A 21,213-nucleotide genomic window follows, 5' to 3' on the forward strand; every position below is an offset into this window, starting at 1 on the left:
GTACATTCTGAAAAGTTTTCGTGGTTTTCTTCTTCACGTGCGGGTTTGTTCATGGAAGAAACATTTCTAAACGATGATTTTGGGTCCATACTTTTCCTAAATTCAGGAACCTTTTTGTATGAGAACACTAAATTAAACATATAATGACACATATCCGCCATGTAGAGCAACTTTTAATCAACGTTTAATAAAATATTCTTGATTCACTTGAGCTAATTCAATTAAAGCAAATTTAAAGTACTTTTTAAACTTTTTTTTCTTCCGTTATGACATTTTGTGTTAAAATCCGTAACAAAATATATCTTTTCTTTAAAAAAAACGTTTTTTTTTAAATTTATTATTCAGCACTTTTAAGTAAATGTTGAATAAAAGTAACCTATCTCTCATTTATATTTCTTTTTCAGACAAAAAGATAAAATTCTTCTATAATAGGATAAAATTTAGAAAAAAAAAATTCAGCACAGTGTTTCAGAAAAAAATAAAAACTGATGACATTGCGATCAAATTTATAAAAATAAGCTTTTATGAAAACATAAAATAAAAAAAATAACAGTTTGTAGTGGAGATAAAATCAATCTTAAGTAGTTTATAGCATAGAAATTCTATATTTCGGAGTATTTTCCGTAGTTTTTTAACGAACAAGAGAAAAATGCTTAGAAAAGAAAACACTTTGTCTCGACGAAAACATGATACAGTGTTAGCTGCATGAAAAAATGTAGGAAATTAATAAATATCGAAATAAGCATATTAAGCAAGGAAAAAAAAAGATGAATAATTAGAGTTAAAAAGGCGAACTCTTAATACTTTCTATTTACAACAATTACTGGTTTTTATTAATTTTTTCTTACTCGAAAATGCAATTTTATTCCTTCTAATTAAATCATGAAGCTGAACAACCATACTTTTTTTTTCAAAATAATTTACTTAGAATATTTTCTTAATATATAATATTTTGTTTCATAAAAAAGGTATATTATGAGAAAATGTCACTTCCAATATTTTCCATTTATTAATTATTCAAAATTAATTAACTAATTAATCAGTTAGATTTATTATTTAAATGGTTACGGCATTTAACAGACTAAGTGAGTGTACAATTAATGCTTTTCTTTTAGTAATCATAATTAATAGAAAAATGTTTTCAAATCTAATGGGAAATAAGCTATTAGACAACAATTATATCAACTAATATTGGTCTATAAGAGATTATCAAGATTCAGAGATGAACAAATTTTTATAATTTCTACAGAGAGCATTATGATCGAGAAATTAATATTTTTTTTTAAATCCGTAAAAGGCTAATTTGATTTAGAGAAGAATAAATATTTATGATTCTTTAATATATTATTATGATTCAAAAATGAATCAATTTTTAAGATTCTACGAGATATTATTTTAGAAACTGTAAGGGAGAAATTTTTTATGATTATGATTCAGAGATTAAATAATTTCTTTTTTTGATTCTATAATAGATTTTTTGTAACTTAGAGAATAAAAAATATTTATGATTCTTTAAGATATTATCATGATTCAAAAATGAATCAATTTTTTAAGATTCTGTGAGATATTATTTTAGATGCGTAATGGGGAGAATGTTTATGATTACGATTCAGAGATGAAATATTGTTTTTAATTCTTATTTAAATTATTTATTATATATATAATTTATTGCGTATTTTTCATTCTTTAATAGGTATTGAATCAATTTTTATGATGATGACAAGATTCAAAGAAATAGGGTGACATAGTTATCAAGTTAATCTCATGAAAGAAATATTAATTTCATAAATGATAAATTGGGCAAGATTGTTTTTCTTTTTAAGTTCTTTAAAAAAAAAATTTCCACTTATTCAATGTTATAAAATTCAAAAACTAAGTGGATTGATAGCACTAGAGACATTAGCGATTTTACTGCACTACTGCATTAGCAATTTTACTGCAAAATTACAGACTCAGTTTGACGCAAAAACAGAAATTTTAAATAAAAAAAATATCAATACAAAAGTGTGGTTTTTAAAAAAGGTTTTGAAAGTTGCCATGTTATTATTGGAGCTTCTTAAATCAAATTTATTAAAGTTCTCACTTAAAAATTGTAATTTTATAATTGCAACCTTTTTCATGTCAAATTTATAAAATTTCTTTCGATTGCAGTCTAAATTTTAGCAGTCTTTCTTCTGTAAAAACAACGTTTCTGTAACTTTAAATTAGTAATTGTTATAATTAAAAGTATCTCGCAGAAAAGATATTAGTGCTAGGGATGTTTGTCGCAGAAAATACGAATAACATATAAACCAACACTCTCAATTTTTTTCGACTACGGAACTTTAAATAATCAATCTTCTTTCGGCGGAATTCTGATTTTATAAATAAAATTTATTAAGGCAATTGTGAACAACCTATAAAAGACTACTTTATTTTTAAAATATTTTATTAGAGGAATGAAGATTTTTCATAGTTTTATCATTAACTTATATTAGATTTTAGGTTCGGTAATTAATTTGCAGTTCTTGTGCTGTACCTAGTCTAGCTACGAATTTGCTTTTTGTGCATATACATGAGCTGAAAATGAATAAAGCCGACTTGTTTACTTCGAAAGTTATTTTATTTTGATTTGAAAAGCGCGTTAGGAAATAATAAAACAATTTTTATAAATGCGTGTTCTTTTCAAAATTTGTTCAACATATTGTTACACGAAAAAGTATATATTTTTTTTAAAAAAAATGCCATTTCTATTCGATATACATTTTACCTGAAAAATTTTTATAATGACCGAAAATTCCCCAAGATTAAATAAATTATTGGCTGGATTACTGGTATAATCAGAAGTTTCAAAAGCACTAGCGGAACACACTTTGACAATCAATAACTACCACAAAATAGTCAAAATTCTTTCTTGATATCATTCCTAAATCTTAAAACCTATCTGTATTCGAAATTTCAACTCAATCGACATCACACGTAGAGTACTTTCCTCGTAAAGAAAATTCAAACTGTTGAACATTTTTGCTTTTTTTCCTAATCCATTTTATTACTATTCCTAAATGTGGGTACGTAAACGATAACTCTCGTATGCAGTTCCCTGGGTGCACTTATAAAAATATTCCAAGTTCAGGTCTCAGACCCTTCAAAGCGATCCAACGTTCAGCACTTTTGAACAGTTAGGTCACGTGGCACATCCCTCCCCTTACATACCACACACCAGCTTGACACCGCAAGATGTGAATTAGTAAACATTGGGGGGTGAGGGCTAGTTTTTTTTTTTTTTTTTTTTTTTTTTTTTTGACATCAGTTTCTACTCTGGTTAACCTGATGCAGATGGATAAAAAAAAAAATCACGTTGTCTGTAAGGATGATGCATTTTCTCACGCAGAACCTTGCCGCAGGGCAAGATGATGCCAGACCTTTTTCCCAAAAAGAGATTTGGAAATCCACTTCGGAAAAAAAAAAAAAAAACCTCAACAGATTTTTCAGACTAAAATAAATTATTTTTGGTATTTTTCTTCAGCACGTTTCAGTTGAAATGCTTTTTTACGGAACATTATTGATTTACTCTGGATAGAGAAAATAACGCATCGCACAAAATGTTATCGTTGGTGTTAGCCTTACGGAGCACTTAAAGCTTTATAGACTTCAATGATTTGTACTTTATACCATAATTTTAGAGTATAAATATGAAATTAGTTGTCCAGTTGAAAAACTAGTCGAGTATCGTACATTTTTTTTATCAAGTAAATAACAAAAATTGTTCTCAATAAAAAAAGCGTTTATTCTTTTAATAAACAATCATAATTTTGAAAGAATTTAAAAGTTTGCTGAGATATACGAGTAATATACAGTAGGGAACCGATTAATCCGGAACGATCGGGACCATCGCTATTCCGGATAACTGATTTTTCCGGTTTTCCGAATCGCTACAAAAAGCCATTTTTTTTGTTGTTAAACCCAACTAAAAAAAAATTATTTTTTTTTTGGATATAATCTTAAAAAGAAGAAAAAACGATGGAGTAATGCACTAATTATTGTTTCCAAAATGATGGTAAGGTAAACATCTTTCAAAAAAGAAAGAAAAATCCTAAAATCTTATGAGGAAAAAAAAAAAAAATTTTTTTTTAAATGGCGGGAAAATTTAGTGAATTTCGTTCCGGTTTTTTGGTTTTCCGGTTTTCTGATTTCCGGATAACGTGTTCTGTACTGTATAAACAATATTAATTTGTTACATAAAAACAAAACAAAAAAAGTTGTCGCCTTTTTACGATCACTGGTTACACATTGGTCAAACGCTTTTTCTTTCTGGATTGCCTCCGTTAAAAGCCACAACATTTCAAATCATGGGTAGCAAAAACAATCTCAATTGATGTTTGCCGTCAGATTTTCATATCGTACCTATGTACGTGTTTAAAGTCGTACATGTTACGGGATTTTTTTTACAGTGTAGAGATTACTATTACCAACATTAAAACGCAAATAACTCATATAAAATTTAAATATCATAATTTTGCTGTTTAAAATAACAATAACATTTAAAAAAAAACACGAAAAAAGAATTAAAAGCAAGGAAAACATTCGAGCACATGAAAATTAACTTCTTAGTTTACGATAATTACTTACCTTCGAAGGCATTAAAATAAAATTTATGTTTTAGCACCCTAAAAACTGTTTTAATACAAAAATCAATCTACATTCCTCTAATCATGATAAAAATCCAACGTCATTACAATTTATCAATCTGTCGCAAAAGTTAATAATTATTTTAGGGTTTAATTCCACGTCCAATATTTTCCTCGTACTTTCCAACTTTTCATATCTAATCAAGAGGGATTAGACATTGATGAAAACGAGGTGGTTACAGTTATACTTCTCGCCAAGGTTCTAAAAGGTCAAAGCCTAATAGCCCTCGCTAATCAAGGGAGAGAGCTTTTCAGCATGCAACGCCCAGATGCTAGCAGGATAGCTTATCGCCATGTTGTCATCCACATCATCTTCAAAGTTCTAGACATCGACATCTGTGTAATGACGTGTCAACGTGTCGCCTCTTCCTCCCCTCTTACAACGAAAGGGGTCGACTAAACGTGTATGTGTCGCTTTTGGAGAAAAGTGTCAGAAGCAATGATCAGGACACGTCAAAATTGGAGAGAGAAAAGGAGAACAGCGGGAGAATGCAGATGGAATTTAATAAAGGGATGTATTACATTGATAAAACAAGAGGGGGGTGTTATAAAATGTTATACAGGGTTGCCTATGTGTGGGGGGTTGAGGTAGGGGAAACAGGGCGATGCAGAAGAACTATTAAAACTCGATTTAAACGGAAAAGTGTAGTGATAGTTTTTTTAAGGTCATATTATTTGTAAACAATATAATGTTTACTACACTTGTATTTTTAATCATAATTTAAAAAAAAAAGTATGTTTGTGTGTTTCATTTATAAATTAAGAGCGTTGTGCTAGGATACTGAAATTTGAAAAACGGATGGAAGTGGTAGTTTTATTCTAAGACTAAAAATTTAATTTAATTACTTCGTTCGAAAGGGATGTGAGGAAAAGGAAAATTTCTAAAAAAAATTACATTACTTTAATGCAACTTAAATTGCAAATAATTATATTTTTTTCCAATTATTTCTAAGATAATATCACTCAGCTACAACAGCTCTATTTAAACAAAAACGAGTTTCACTGGGAATTTATTGCACTTTCCTTATTAACTACTTATTATTATTTTATTTTTTTCAGTCATCACGAATTTCGATTTAAAAAAACATTGTCTTTTCATAACGAATTCGGACATTTTAATTTTGAATTTGATTACTTTTTACAATAATTTGATCCGGAATTCTTTTACAGTGTACTTGGAATCAATCTTCTAGTTTTATTTTTGGCTAAATTAAAACTAGCTATTACTGTCCTTTTATCATCCTGCACTTGAACCATTAAAAAAGTTTGCTCACAGCATTTCTTATTTCTGTTTAAATTCTTCTGCTAATTCCATAATGCGAGAAGATTAAGTTTTAGAATTTCTAGTTGGAATGAGGTAAGATGACATTTCTTATTTTCTTTTAAATTTATTTCTTGTTACTATCAAATTGTTTTTGTTTTGATTTATTCTGTTTGGAATTGTTTAAAAAGTAGAAAAATTACTGTAGATTAGTTGTAAACAACAACATTTCTTAACACTTGGGAGTTAAAGGTAAAAAACTATTTAAAACAGATTATTAAGAAAATTCTCAAATACCGTAATTTTTATTTCTCAACTGTAAAACTGTAATCTTGACTATGCAATCGGAATAATTACGGATAAATCATAATAGTTGGCCCCTTTGGGAAAGAAATTTTTGCTCCCGAGAACTTTGTTATGCATAATAATTAGGAACAAAATTAGAAGTTGCTACACGTGAAAAAAAAAAGAATTTAGTCATCAAAAATTATATCTTTATAAAAAAAATTGCAATGAAAAAAAATAGTTCTACAATTTTTATTTTCAAAATAGCATGACGCAAAATTTCATTTTACAGAAAACTACTTTTACTTATTAACAAGTATCATATCCTTGGTAACAAAAACCACTTTAATCTATCTATTCCGTCTTATCTCAATCGAAACAGTTAAGTATTTAAATCTATCAAATCCAACTCATTTCTATTGCAACAAAAAACTTCAACCAATCGTGTCCACTTTTTTTCCATTGTAACTAAGAACTAATTCAAACCTTTTATGCTTGCCTAATTTCTGTAAATTACTTTAACCTATCAAACCAAACTCATCTTTCTTTTACAGAGAAAAAAACTTTAACTTATCAAATCATTTCTCTCTATAAACTGCTTTCTATAGAGTCCGTCTCATATTTATTTAATTAAAAACTATTTTAAGCAAACAAGCCCGCCTCATTCTCGATTGTAATGCATAACTAATTCAACCTTTCGTGCCTGTCTCAATTCTGTAAACTACGCTAACCTATCGAACCAAACTTGTCTTTCTCTAACAAATAACAACTTAAATTTATTAAACAAGTTCACTCTATTGCGGATGAAAATTACTTTAACCTATCAAGTCAGTCTCATTTATATTTTACTCGAAAAAAATTAAGCTTATTAAATCAGTTCTCTCTATTGTAACTGAAAACTACTTTAATTTATAGAGCCCGTCTCATATTTATTTGACTGAAAACTACTTTAAGCTAACAAGCCTGCCTCATCTGCATTGTCATACATAACTAATTGAACCTATCATGCCTGTCTCAATTCTGTAAACTACACTAACCTATCGCACCAAACTTGACTTTCACTAATAGAAAACAACTTAAACGTATTAAAAAAGTTCACTCGATTGTGAATAAAAACTACTTTAATCTATCGAGCCATCTCTTTTTTATTACCGAAAACTACTTAAAGCTAATAAGCCTGCCTTATCTCTATTGTAACCAATAATTAATTTAACCTATTGTGCCTGTCTCATTTCTGTTAACTACTTTAATCTATGAAACAAAACTAATCTTTCTTTTACAGAAAACAACTTAAACTTTTTAAACAAGTTCACTTCATAGTGAATGAAAACTACTTTAACCTATCGAGTCCGTCTCAACTTTATTTTACTGAAAACTACTTTAAGCTAACAAGCCCTCCTCATATCTATTTTAATCAATAACTAATGCAACCTATCATGCTTGTCTCAATTCTGTAAACTACGCTAACCTATTGAACCAAACTCGTCGTTCTCTAATAGAAAATAACTTATCAAACGTGTTCACTTTATTGTGACAGAAAACTACTTTAACCTATAGAACCAGTTTCATCTTTATTTAATTGAAAACTACTTCAAACTAACAAGTCAACCTCATCTCAATTGTAACCAAGAAATAATTTAACCTATCGAGTGTACTTAATGCCTATTGTAAACTTAAATGCTTCTAAGGCTTATGAGAATATAAATGTTTTTTGTCACTTGTTGAACAACACATATTTTTTCTTCCTCTAACTATAAAGATAAATTATCATCGCATGTAATTAACTTTAATCTTAAAAGCACTAATAAACACAAAAAGAAAATCACAGAAATCCCTTCCACACTCAAAACATAGTTTCCTTTTTTAAAAGAAAAAAAAAAAAAAAAAGCATTCAAAATTTTAATATACCTTTTCTAAAATTAAGATAGATTCGTTTTAATTTTCATCAGACTTAGAAACTTTTACTGCTCCTAAATATCAAGAAACCACAAGACCATAAGACGCAGAGCCACCAATTTTAAATTTTTAATGAGATGCCTAACCACGCGCAAAAACCCATTTTCCGACCATCCTGCCTTCTCTCTCTTGTTTCCATGCGACCGGATGGATAGAACGAAAGGATAAAATTATTATCATTAAAACGCGCCTGGTTACGAAGCATGGAAAATAGAAAGTAAAGAAAACTCCCAAGAAAAGAAAACCCCTGTAAAGCATGTATGTAAGACGCTGAAAATTAAAGATCAACAAATCTTTTAAAGCTACTTCTGTGGTAGGCGTGTAAAAGTTCTTATCAAATTAGAGAGTCACCGGAATTCTGGAATAAAGGTATCCAGATAGAAATATTAATTAAAAACGCCCCAAAGGCTAGAATTAGTATAACAACAGCATTTTCAGGAACTGTCAAAAGCGGCGTGGGTTACGTTAAAGTTTTAATTTCAGAAAAGGCGGGTGTAAAAGCTTTAAAGTTTTGAAAGCTTTTGGAAGGTTTTTTTTTTTGTTCCCTACGCCCCGCAATAAAGGATGGAGATAGAGCTTTTGCTTCGATATGCTAATGATGTTTGACGTTTTAAGATGGATGCGTAGTCATTTACATTGCAACCAATGATGTGATTCGAACAGCATATGGGCTGGACGGAACATCGTTGATTTTGGCTCCCAGGCAGGTTTATTAAAGTTTCTGACTTTAAACTGGAAAGTTTCTTTAATGCGGAAATAACACATCTGAATAATGTTATTGATTTCTTTCCTTCGGAAGGGGGAAGTTAAAAGTAGAAATTTTGAAACGAACTTAGTTAAACATCTCAATATTGCACGTTTATTTAAGCGTTTGAGAGAGCTGGTTCACTGAAATTGTATTTACAGTGATTAAAAATATTTTTTTATTATAAACAGTTTTAATATTAGCAGTGTCAGAAAAAACTTTTAATAAATATATATTTTAATATTTACTGATGACAACTTTATTCTGAGATAACTAACTAAAAGTTTCTAAATAAATATTTCACGTATATTACCAACTCTAAACCTAGTGCTTGAACTGATATTTCTTATATAAAGCTCATGTATATATTTTTGAATAGTTCTAAGTAATTATAAATAATCTAGAAGTTTCTTTTGTTTTTTTTTCAAAAATAAGATATAGCTTGCAAACGTCTCGTTGTGAGTCATTATATGGCAGGATTCGCTGTGTTGTATCCTTTACAAGAAATGGTAGTGACGCATCACACCGAATTCACGTTTTTTAAATCATTAAATTTAGACAGATGACACGAACGCAATCCACGTAAGGAAAACCACATCCTAAATATGACACTTAATGTGTAAACCAATCGGCTGCCTTTATGGTAGAGACGGAAAACAAGATAAAGACTAAAAAAAAAAAATTTCTCCACGTTATAAGGACAATACTCAATAATTGGCAAATCAAGAAAAATAAATTTAAACATAATAAAAACATCCAATTCCAAAAATCCATTCTATTTAATATCTGCATCAGTCAGTGAAAGACAGCCTCACCTTCACAACGTAAGCAAAAACATTCGTTCATCATTTTGGAGCGATCAGGCCACTCTACTCAACTGTTTCTTAATGGGAAATGACATTCTTCAGTGTCAATCACAGCCTATAAGAGTTCGAAGCCGCCGTCAGAATCGTCTGCCTCAGGTGAAACTTCTGCCAATGTGTTTTAATACTTAAAAGAACTTGCACCCTGAGCGCAGTGGGTGAACCTTCCCAAAGTTGCTAGGCATTTTTAGCAGGCACCTCACGTGCGCGTGTCTATCGTGCAAGAAAGGGCCTCAGGGCCATCGACGCCAACTTGGCGCTATGTTAAAACTTTTGTGAAAGAAGGTGGCGTAGGGAAAAGCAGAACAGATAACTGACAAGTACAAAGCCCTCCCTCTTCACTTCTCTTCTGGTTCGCTAGAGTTAAGTGCTTCGTTTGAATATTCATAAGTCCGTTTTCGAGTGATATTAAAAGGCAAGGCCTGTGGTCTGTCAAAGGCACAGATTTTTGGCGATGGGGTGGGTAGAAGCGGAAAAATCTTTGGACTGGCGGACATTTTTCTAAAATCTTTAGAAAACTATGTTCTGGTGGTGGAAGTGGGGCGAAGAAATTCATTAGCACCGTTCCGCAAGAAAGGACTTCCCATGAATTCAAAATGGTTCGTTCTCTTATTAGGCCGATTAGTATTCGTTCCAATGACTCTCTATTCGAATGATCATCTCGCTTGGGATGGTTTTTATTCATCTACTGGGGATTCAATTTCTAGGATTCATCGTCCGAGAGGTTTGTCAAAGGATTCAGCCGATTATGGCATGGTACTCTCTTCTGTAAAATATTCGGAAACTCAATTAGACAGTGAGTGGGGAATAGACGCCTCCTTTCACTACAATTCGAAATTAGTGGAAATCCATTTTAAATATATTTTGGAAGGCAGGGGGAGGTCTATTTTCATTTATTTGCAATTAACTTAAACTGAGGGACTGATGTCAAAGACCAAGAACATGAGTAGTCACTCCTTCAGAACTTGTAGATGGTTGCTACGTGCTTCAACTTCAATCCAATTAATTACATTAAAATGAGCCATGGTGGCTCAGAGGTTAGATCGTTCGCCTTCCAATGAGGAGAACCGGGTTCGAATCCCAGCGAATGGCTGGTCGATACGAATTCCGCAACCGACTCGCGCCGACCACAGTGCTGACGTAAAATATCCTCAGTGGTAGACGGATCATGGGTTAGAGTTCCCTTGCTGTAGAACTAACCGTAGGTGGTTTTCGTCACCATATAGAGCAAACGGGTGTTAGTTCAATCAAAAAGTCCTCCAACAAGGCAAATTTCTCCCAATACTTGATTCAGGATCTTCTGGATTAGGTTCAAAATTACTAAGCTACGGAGTTGAACATTAAAAGTCGTAAACCGAAAATTGGGTCGGCTGTTCAACGACGGTTATAAAATAAAATAAAATACGTTATAAAGTTAAACTACTGATCATCATCATTATCACAACAGCCCGGGTTTAAAATAGATTTGTACAATTTTAGATTTCGGCCATGAAACTCTATCATTAAAAAAAAAATTACAAATATCAGAAATGTGATTGGGTCAAGTATTTTTGCGTCATTTTTCAGAAAAGTGTAGTGGATTGATTTTAGGGAAATAAAACACAAAAAAAATTTACTGACTTATTTGTTTCATCTCAAATAAATGATATATATGCACTTGAAGAAATTTTTTTTATACTTTATAAGTCGTTTAAGACTATAATTTTACTAGTTGGATTCAAAATTAGAAAGAAATGAAGGTGAAAGCTTTTGAATCATATAAACTACATAAATATATATGTACTGTGTGTAAAAAAATAAATAATAAGTAAAAAAACGAACCACTCAGAAGAACAACTTTTGATCTAATGATCGGATAACAACGTTCTAGGACTCATTCTTAATGATTCGAGAAGGTAATTGATTATCGTCTGCCCTAATCAAATATGCTAATTGATTAGGGCAGACGATATTTCAAGTTACGAAATCAGACACAAAAACGTTCTTTCTAAATCTAAGAATACAGGAGGTAGCCGCTATCTGAGAAAAATGGTCCCCATAGTTTGGTCAGGAGAGCTGTCCAAGGTTTGGACTCCTTAATATTAATTTGACTTTTTGTGTATTTCACCTTATCTCGAGAAATTTTTAAGCAAATTCAAAATTCGTTCATTTAGAGGTAATTCCATGCAAAATGTAACCTTTAGTATATATTTATTATTTTTTATTACTTTCTTTAATAATAGTCGCAAAAATTTTGAAATATACAGGTATAAAATTTTCCCCATCATTTTAAATGCCAAAATGCACAATATGAACGACCTAGGTCAAATTGTTTCTGAGAAATGGAATTTTGAGAAATTTTAAATTCTAAATTTCTCAGGAACTTTCGGAATTGTATAAATACTATTCAAAATTTTTTCGAATATTATGTAATAAACTAATAAAATATAGTAAATTTTCACAAAAAGGTGTTTTAGCTTGGAATTATTTTTGGTTAAATGAATTTTATAATTGTATACATTTTTTTTAATTAGCTTAAAATTTTTTCGATATATGGCGAAATAGGCAAAAAGTAAAATTAAAATTAAGGGGTCCAAACTTTGACCAAACTATCAGAACCATATTTCCCAGATTGCGGCTAGCTATTATATTTTGAGGGTCAGAAATTCGAATCCGTCGTAAAAAAGATATATTTATTCAGAGAAATATATGTTATAATATGTTATATAATATGTAAAATATGTTATAATATGGTTTTGTGTCTGATTTCGTAACTTAAAATATTGCCTGCACTAATTAACATATTTAAGGTCACTCCTTTGAACCTTTAAGATTGAGTCTTAGAACGTGAGGATCCGATAAATTAGCTCAAAAGTTATTCAAGCTGGTTCGTTTACTTTTCTGCGCACTGAACTTCACGACTTATAGTAAAAAAAATATAGTTAAATGAAAATATTCATTTAAGAAATTATACATTAAAAATCACAAAATGTTAATTATAAGCATGACTTTTTTTACATTGTTTGGTAAATTTAAAAAAATAAGAAATAAAAATTTACCAGTCAAGGATGCGTTTCATAAAATAAAAACTTATAAGCGATATTTTGAAAAAAATGATACCGAAAAAAGGTTCTTTTTTTTATCTCTCCGGTACTTAAGACTTTCATCCTCTTCCTCATATTTCATATCTGCAAAATACTTGCGTATTTTTTTCGTCAGCTTATAGCTCTCTTCACACCATTTACTGGGTCTTTTCTAACCTTTTCTTCGCATTTAGCTCCTCTTTTAAGAAAATCATTCTTCCTGTCCTCCCCATTTTTCGAAGATTCTGATCCCTTCTGCACCCTCACATTCATAGACAACGTACGCATCGCTGATTTCGAAGATTAAAGTCGGGACCACCCCCTATCCCATTCCCCCCTCCCACCCTTTTACATAAATCGAAAGAGAATACTTCTGATTTCGCATTTCTCTTCCTCTGTAAAGTACACAGATCATATTTTCGAATGTTTCCAAAACATGTCGCCATGTTCCAAAGGAAGTAAATTAGATTAGGTTACGTGCGATATTTGGAATAAATTTATTTTATCAAACGATATATTTATAGCTGGAAAAAAGCATATTTAAGAGGACTATCGATTTCAAAAAAAAAAAGTTCTAAATTAAACAGGAGTTTTATATTTTTTTTTATCAAAATGAATAATTATATAAAGTAGAAAATAATAAAAAAAAATATTTCAAAAAAGAAATGCAACAAGTAGGGAGATTTTTAAAAAAACTTAAGGACAAAAATAAGGCAGAGCAATATATATATATATATATATATATATATATATATATATATATATATATATATATATATATATATATATATATATATATATATATATATAAATCCAAAAAAAGAAAAAAATGACACACAAAAAGAATCATGGTTTGAACTAGAAACTTTGTATTTGCATCACTGGCGGAAAATAATAGGTCTTAACAAAATGTTATAATAATGTTAAAGTAATATATGTTTTAGATACAAACCTTAGTATAAAATAAAATAAAAATTATGCTTATTAAAAAATAGCAGAGAAAAAAATGAAAGAAAAAAATAACAATATTAACAAAATAACAAAACAAAATAAAAAATACACTAAAATAACAAAAAAATAATGTTTTCAATTCGATACGTGCAAATTGAATAATTTTTTTTCTTTTTTGTATAGTTGTGAATTGCTTTTCCTCTACTACTGTAAATAATCTTTAGCAATTCATAAAAGAAAGTAATTCAACTTGTAAACTTTATACAACTCTTTTCATACAATGAGTATATAAAAATGATAAACATTAATAATTTTTGTTTTGATCAATTTCTAAAGAATAACGTCAACTAAACTATAAATGTCACGTGAAAATACATGTCACGTGATTGGTTTTCTTTGCAAATTCAAACCATATAGGAAAATACGAAAACCTGCTAATAATTTAAAAATTTTAAAACAGTTTTATTGGGTGAGATTTTTTTTAATGATATAGCTTAGTAAATTCTTGTAAGGCGATTTTGAAATGCATTGTATAATTATTTTTCGGAATAGTTAAATGAAACTTAAAATAGTTTACTAGGGATACCGATATTCGGATTAGTGTACAGTTTCCGGATTGACCAGCCTGCTCCCTCAGTCACAATGCACGCTATTGATATTTTGCTTTGATGTGTTTTTGTTTCAGGGTTTAGTATTTTTAGTTCCAATTTAATATTTATTCCTTATTTGTCGAGTGAATAACGTCTGTACTACCCGCTGCATCAGAAATGAAGAAAAAATATATATTTGGGTAACATAATTTTATTTTATTTTTTGTTTATTTATTAGTTTCAATTTTATTTTATAACCATCGTTGAACAGCCGATCCAAATTTGGGTTTGCGACTACTAGTGTTCAACTCCGCAGCCCTGCAATTTTGAACCCAATCCAGAAGACAAGGAAACTCCTGGATCAAGTACTGGGAGAAATTTGCCTTCGTGGAGTACTGTTTTGATGGATCTAACCCGCATTTAAGTTACACGGAGAGGAAGACCACGAGAGCCTGCCACGGTTAGCCTGACGGCAATGGGACTCTAACTCATGATCGGTCAACCACTAAGGATATTTCACGCAGCACTGTGGTTGGTGCAAGCCGGATGTGGAATTCGTATAGACCAGCCATCTCTGGGATTGGGACTGGAACCCGGTTCACCTCATTGGAAGGCGAACGCTCTATCCCCTGAGCCATCGCGGGGCTGAGTTACATAGCAATTAAAATAAATCCATAAAGAAGTCTCTGGGATATTTTCCCAAATGAAGTTATCTTTAGGTTCTAAAAAGAAAGGTTTACAAAAATAGCACTAAAACGAAAATAACGAAATCTAAAAATGCGAAAATAAACCAAAAACTAATTTCATCATAACACCACGAAAAGAAGTGCGATATTTCAATATCTAATCAACCAACAACAACAACAACTAACCGACACCTGCATGCTATGCAACCTCATGAGACACCAAGAAGAGATTTAAATAATATCCAATATGATATCGCCAGAGAGTTCGAAGCAAGTATAGAGTGGTATTGTTCTGTAGGAATACGTGGCTTTTCTTTTCCCAAGGCGATGTCTTGGAGGTTTCCAAGGAAAAGAGGCTTTAAAAGAAATTAATTACACCGCAGGCATTCCGCACAGTCGATCCCAGGACACGGAAAATGAAGCAGACAAAGAAATGCGGGGGCAAAAATCCCTTGAACAGCAGGGGCCGCCCCTAGGGAACATAGAGGGGATATAGATATCTCCCCTTGATACACAAACCCCATCTTCTTCCAGTTCTAGACGAGCTTTAGTTGACAGATAGATTTTTCTGCTAGGATACCTCTGTTGTTGTTTTCTTAGATGAAAAGATAGCAAACGCGAATGTGTATCATGTTTGGAGGAACAATTTCAGCTTTGATAAAACTCGGAAAACGGTTTTGGTGACGGAAGATATACAGATGATCAAGCAAGATTGGGAAAAGATTTTCTAAGAAAGAGAATGCCTAAGCTTCTTTTTGAAGGAAAACATTCAATCTCAATCTACGATTTGGGAGATTATCTTATTTATCCACCTTTTTTGTTTTAATCATATCTTTAGATGATATGAAACATATTTCTACAGATAGTTCAATAGCTTTGCATTCAACCAAAATTCACAAAAGTAGAAACTAATGCAATATTCTAAGGATAATTAATTTAATAAAGTTCATAAAAGATAATAAAGTAAGCGATATTCTGATATTCCCTTAATTTATAAACTCAAAACACCGCTTATGCGTTTTTCATTAAAGCCCTTTTCCATTTATGCGTCGTTCCACTGCAGTCCCAGTTGATTCATGCGATGATGTTAAAATAGTTCGTTTATACGGAGGGAAAAAATATAAATATACTATAACACGTCGCTTGCTTCAATGTAATGTTTCTCTTCAAGGACCACTCTGTATAACTTTTGATCTAATGATCGAATCTTCTCGTTTATTCTACAAATTAAAAATTAAGTACTTGCACTTTGAGAAGAAGATCAAACATACCCATACATGTGACCTATGACGTCAGTGCCAGCTGATCGTCAATAAACAAAATGGCCTGAGTTGAGCTAAGGTTTTCTTCATGAGTTGTTAATTAACGTGAGGTTAATTGAATACAGCGCCGTATCGTACATTGAATTTGCTGAAATATGATTCTTTCTTAGATTTATTATTTGTTTATGCATTTTATTGTAACACGTGACGTAATTTTGTTTTGTGTACCTGGTAACTTCGATGCATAATTAATTTGCTTACATGGCTTCGTGTTTGTCTTTGTGTTAAGTTAGAAATATATCGTAAAAGAATTGAAATCATTGTGAAAGAATCTCTGTGGAGGATTATAGAATGCATCAAAGAGAATTGATACTTGACGAGGTAAGTTAACTCGAAATAGAATGGAATGAACAGTTGCTATTGTAAACAAAGCCAGGTTTCAACAACCAATCAGGCTCGAAATACACACACTACGTCACTTGCAGGTATCCCATTGGAAATATAAATCATCCTTTGTTACATTTCAGTCTCTAAAATACGTTAATGTTGCTGTTCCACAAATAACTACTTTTTATAAGGAAGTAAATGCATCAGCTAAAAAGACCAAGGACAGAAACTTAATATTTTCAAACATATTCCTTATCCTTATATTTTTATTCAGAACATGTTATTTTAGAATGTACCACTTAAGAGAATAGATACTTGACGAGGTAAGTTAACTCGAAATAGAATGGAATAAACAGTTGTTAATGTAAACAAAGTCAGGTGTCAATAACCAATCAGGCCCGAGATACCCACCCTACATCGCTTGCAAGTATTCCATTGGAAATATAAATTATTGTTTGTTACATTCCAGTCTCTAATATATGTTAATGTTACTGTTCCACATATAACTACTTTTCATAAGGAAGTAAATGCATCAGTTAAAAAGGCCAAGGACAGAAACCTAATATTTTCAAACATATTCCCCATCCTTTTATTCTTATTCCAAACATGCTATTTTAAAGTATCTCTTACTATCCCTACAATACCACCGGTTAAATATTCAATCATTTACGTAATTTACTGAAAAATATCGTTACAGGAAACCTAATATTTCACCAGGATGTCATAAGTAAGACATAAAACAGCAGCTTGCAAAGAATTAAAAAAAAAACTGCTCATATTTCAAAAAAAATAAAAATTAAGACATCTCACCGCACATGAGACAAGGTTAACTAATTCAGTCGGCAATGAAGCGAATAAATCACTGGATTTTTATGTCAAAGGAATGAAGACATCAACCGTCAAACCACGACCTGATTGTCATTTGTTTGCTTTTAAGATGTCTGCAGTAACGTCTCGAACAAAAAACTCTGCAGGAATACCCCCCTTTGGTCGAACCTCCAGACCTAACTATCTACCTTGATGTAAAAGTTAAGATATATATCGCCAAGAATTAGACGCCAAATCGGCAAATGCAAATTTAGACAAGAGAACATTGTTTTAAATGGGTATAAAAGACAAGGTTATTAATGGATTCATGGTGGATTATTTATTCCAGCACAGCGGGGGTTGATCTGACTTTTCCAACGTTCTAAGAGTACTTCGATGAATTAATCAATGAATTGAAGTTTTTTATATGATGGCTAAGAGAATGAAAAGACCTAAAATTTATTATAAGGATTTTTTTTTCTGATGTTCTTTCAACGTAAAAGTAGGGGGTAGCATAAGAATTTTCCCGGCCAGAGGTCTAAGTATTCCCCATCAGAAGTTACAATCACGATTGTGTAACGGAGATTTAATTGTGAAAAAAAAATAGTAATTGTGAAATTTCGCAAAAAGTTGAGCTGTTTTCTAAAACTTTCACCAAAGGGACTGTCCATTAATTAAATGATTAAGCATGATCTTTTCCAAGGGTTTTAACAGTTGCCAGCCCCTTTTATATTCATTGGCCAAAATAGGGTATCAGTGAAAAATCAGAACAAGTTCTAAGTGAGGTTTTAAAGTTGGTTGTTTTAATATTCATACATTTTAAATATTCATACACTTTTAATACAATAATTTAAATGGGAAATAATTAAAACAATAAACTAATTTTAAATAGAATTATTTAAAATATGAATAAATTAATAAGAAGGGAAAAAGGGAAAGCCAAGAAAATATTTACAAATTTGTTGGGAAAAAAAAGTTTACAAAATATCATTTTAATATATCTAATTTATTTTTTGCAATTAAAAATTTGATCCTTATATCTCTATTATGAACAATTATCTCTTTCATACATAACTAAACTAACATTTTGATTTTTTCACCTGCTTTACATTCTTCTACATTTCGAACTAAAACTGCTTGTATTTTTGAGTAATTGCAAAAATTGAGTCTTTTTTTAATTACCGTCATGTAGTTCTTAATGGACGATATATTGCAGTTATTAGATTCATCAAAGTTGAAACAAGTATTCGAAAGTTTTGCGATTTTTTTAATACTGCAAAATTTATGAGAACAGCTGTTATTTATTTGCGTTGAATTTATTTTTGATTTAATAATCTGTTAATTACTTTTTTTTGGCCCGGTGGCTGAGTGGTAGCGCTTTGCGCACCCTTGCAGAGGTCCTGGGATCGATCCTCGGGCCGGGTAAGGTTGAAACAGCCTCTCATCCCGTTAGTGGGTCAATAAAATGAGTATCAAACATGGTTCCGCGTTCGACTGACCACCCAACTTAAACACCTACACATGCACCCCAGAGCTCAAGGTTAAGAAAACTGGTCCTCTTTGGGCTTAAGCGCCACTGAGTTTAGTTTAGTTACATTTTTATTACTATGGTGTACCTTTTTTCTGAATTCAATCAGCGATCAGCAACCGATTTATTCATGTGGATGATTTCTGTGGAAAACGCCTGAAAGCCCCTTAGCAGCGCCAACCTAGAGCAAACAGAATAGACACACGTGGTTCTAAATATAACCCCCTATTGAACTAAACTTGCTTTTATGTGTATGTGTGCGTTTTTTAATCAAATTTCTCATGCATAAGACGACCACGTAACTTGTAAACACCCTCAAAGTTCAAAATGAATAGTTTTAAAATATTTTAACTCTTTTAGAGTCGTATTATTTAAATATGCTGGCACATAGTTCTCTGTTGTGTTTTTCCCTGTTCCAGAGCTCAGTACAGGATCGAGATTTAATATAATACCCAAGTTTAATACATTAACCAAGCTTAGCTTAATACAATACCCAAACTTATATTTTGTATCATTAACCATCAGATATTGTACCAGTATCAGATATTACATTTACCAACCAACACTGATTTACAATCTTAAAAATTATTTTCAGAAACATTTTTGCTTCTAACTCAATCACAGTCAGAAATAAAAGAATCTTCCATGTTAGTAAGTAATTGCGTCAGAAAGAAAAAAACTTCTTTCATCTCACCTACACCGCCATCATTTCGAAAAGCAAACTAAGAAATCTTAACAAGTCTCTGTGGGGAAATGACCATCTGGTCTTGAAGACGGTCAAGAAAGACATTTACTCCCACCCTGCGCAGTCTTTCTAACTCTAATTACACAGTCGGGCGGTCTCCAAGATGTAGGCGGTCTAAGTAAGTCGAAACTATCATCTTCATTTTGGAAAGGAACTGACGCAACTGACCGTAGTCCGGCTGTAATATCTGAGGAGAGATGTCCATTACGAATGCTAATGGCTCCAGAGGCGACAGTCCTTGTTGTCCTGGTCACTTGAAGGTTGCACCTGTCGCGATTCTCACGAATTCGAGAGGGGCTTTTCCGCCATATGAATGAAGGGCTGGATTATGCGGCATTAAATTGCAGGGAATTAATACTGGCGAGACGACGTTATTGCAGTCCATGGCCGCCATGGAGAGAAATACGGCTTGATTTGTTCATTTGTTTTCCGATTAAATGTGGACTCGCGAAGTTTAATTTTAGTAAGTGGTCTGTTTTCAAAATTTGGTTGATAGTTTAGGAAATTTATTATTTTATTTTAATTATTTAAATGTAATTTTTTTTTTTCGTTTTATACAATATCTAAAAACTAAGCTATTTCCCTTTTTTTTCATTATCATGGCAAATAAAAAATAACAAAATAATTTTCGCTAATTAACAAATTAATGATCAGAATACATTTAAAAAAATGTTCCAAACGCTACATAGCTGCCATTTGGTAGGTCGTCAAGTAAAAGTTATTATAATCCACTAATAAACTATGGTAGTGACGAAATCCCACTACCATAGTTTATTAGTTGTCAAATTAGTCTAAATGGTAGCGACATTTAGGTTTGAATGTATAAATCTTTATTTTTAAAGTTACAATTAGATTGATTAACCCGTTATGAATAATAAGTAATTCAAACATAAAACATCAAAGCTCTAATGAGTTAGGCAAGCATGCTTTTATGTCTTAAAAAGTAGCTACATTTTTAGAAAATTCTTCTCGCCATGGTTGTAATTTCACTACCACTCTGTAATAATGGATATTTGAATTTCAAGAAACTTTACTCGTTTTTGACAAAACTGTTTCCTGGTACATGGCTCAGCGAGAACATTTCGTCAAAGCGACAAAATAAAAACTCGTCACTTCTTCGAGGAAACGAATCTCGTCAAAAGAAAAGAAACATTTCGTCATTCTAGTTTCGATCGTCTAGTCTTCATTCTACTTTGTTATTCTAGTTAACAATTACCCACAATGCAAGGTGATGCTGTTCCAAGTTGAGGAAACGTTTTCGTCATACATTTGAGAGCTCGCGCTTCGTCACAAATCACGCGACTTCGTGACGGAATTATTCTCAAAACTAACGAATTACAGCTCAAGAATTGCTGAATTGTCAAAAGTGAGCGTTTTATTTCTGAGAGGAGTACTCTCCGGTATGAAAGTGTATCTAA

General features: G+C 31.4%; 1 protein-coding gene and 1 long non-coding RNA gene across 2 annotated transcripts in view; both read right to left on the reverse strand.

Annotated features, from left to right (window-relative positions):
* LOC107437062 (uncharacterized) overlaps window positions 1-21,213 on the reverse strand; it is a 549,175-nt gene that overhangs the window by 257,331 nt on the left and 270,631 nt on the right. The gene's annotated exons all lie outside the window — the stretch shown is intronic.
* Window positions 5,712-9,856, reverse strand: LOC147816383 (uncharacterized). Its single transcript, XR_015433208.1, has 2 exons — window positions 7,738-9,856; window positions 5,712-7,007 (listed from the first exon to the last, which is right to left on the reverse strand). It is a non-coding gene; the product is annotated as an uncharacterized LOC147816383 (long non-coding RNA).

This window comes from Parasteatoda tepidariorum, chromosome 1 (assembly GCF_982258835.1).
Source record: "Parasteatoda tepidariorum strain Cologne lab strain chromosome 1, Ptep-v5.0, whole genome shotgun sequence".
Classification (NCBI taxonomy): Eukaryota; Metazoa; Arthropoda; class Arachnida; order Araneae; family Theridiidae; genus Parasteatoda; species Parasteatoda tepidariorum.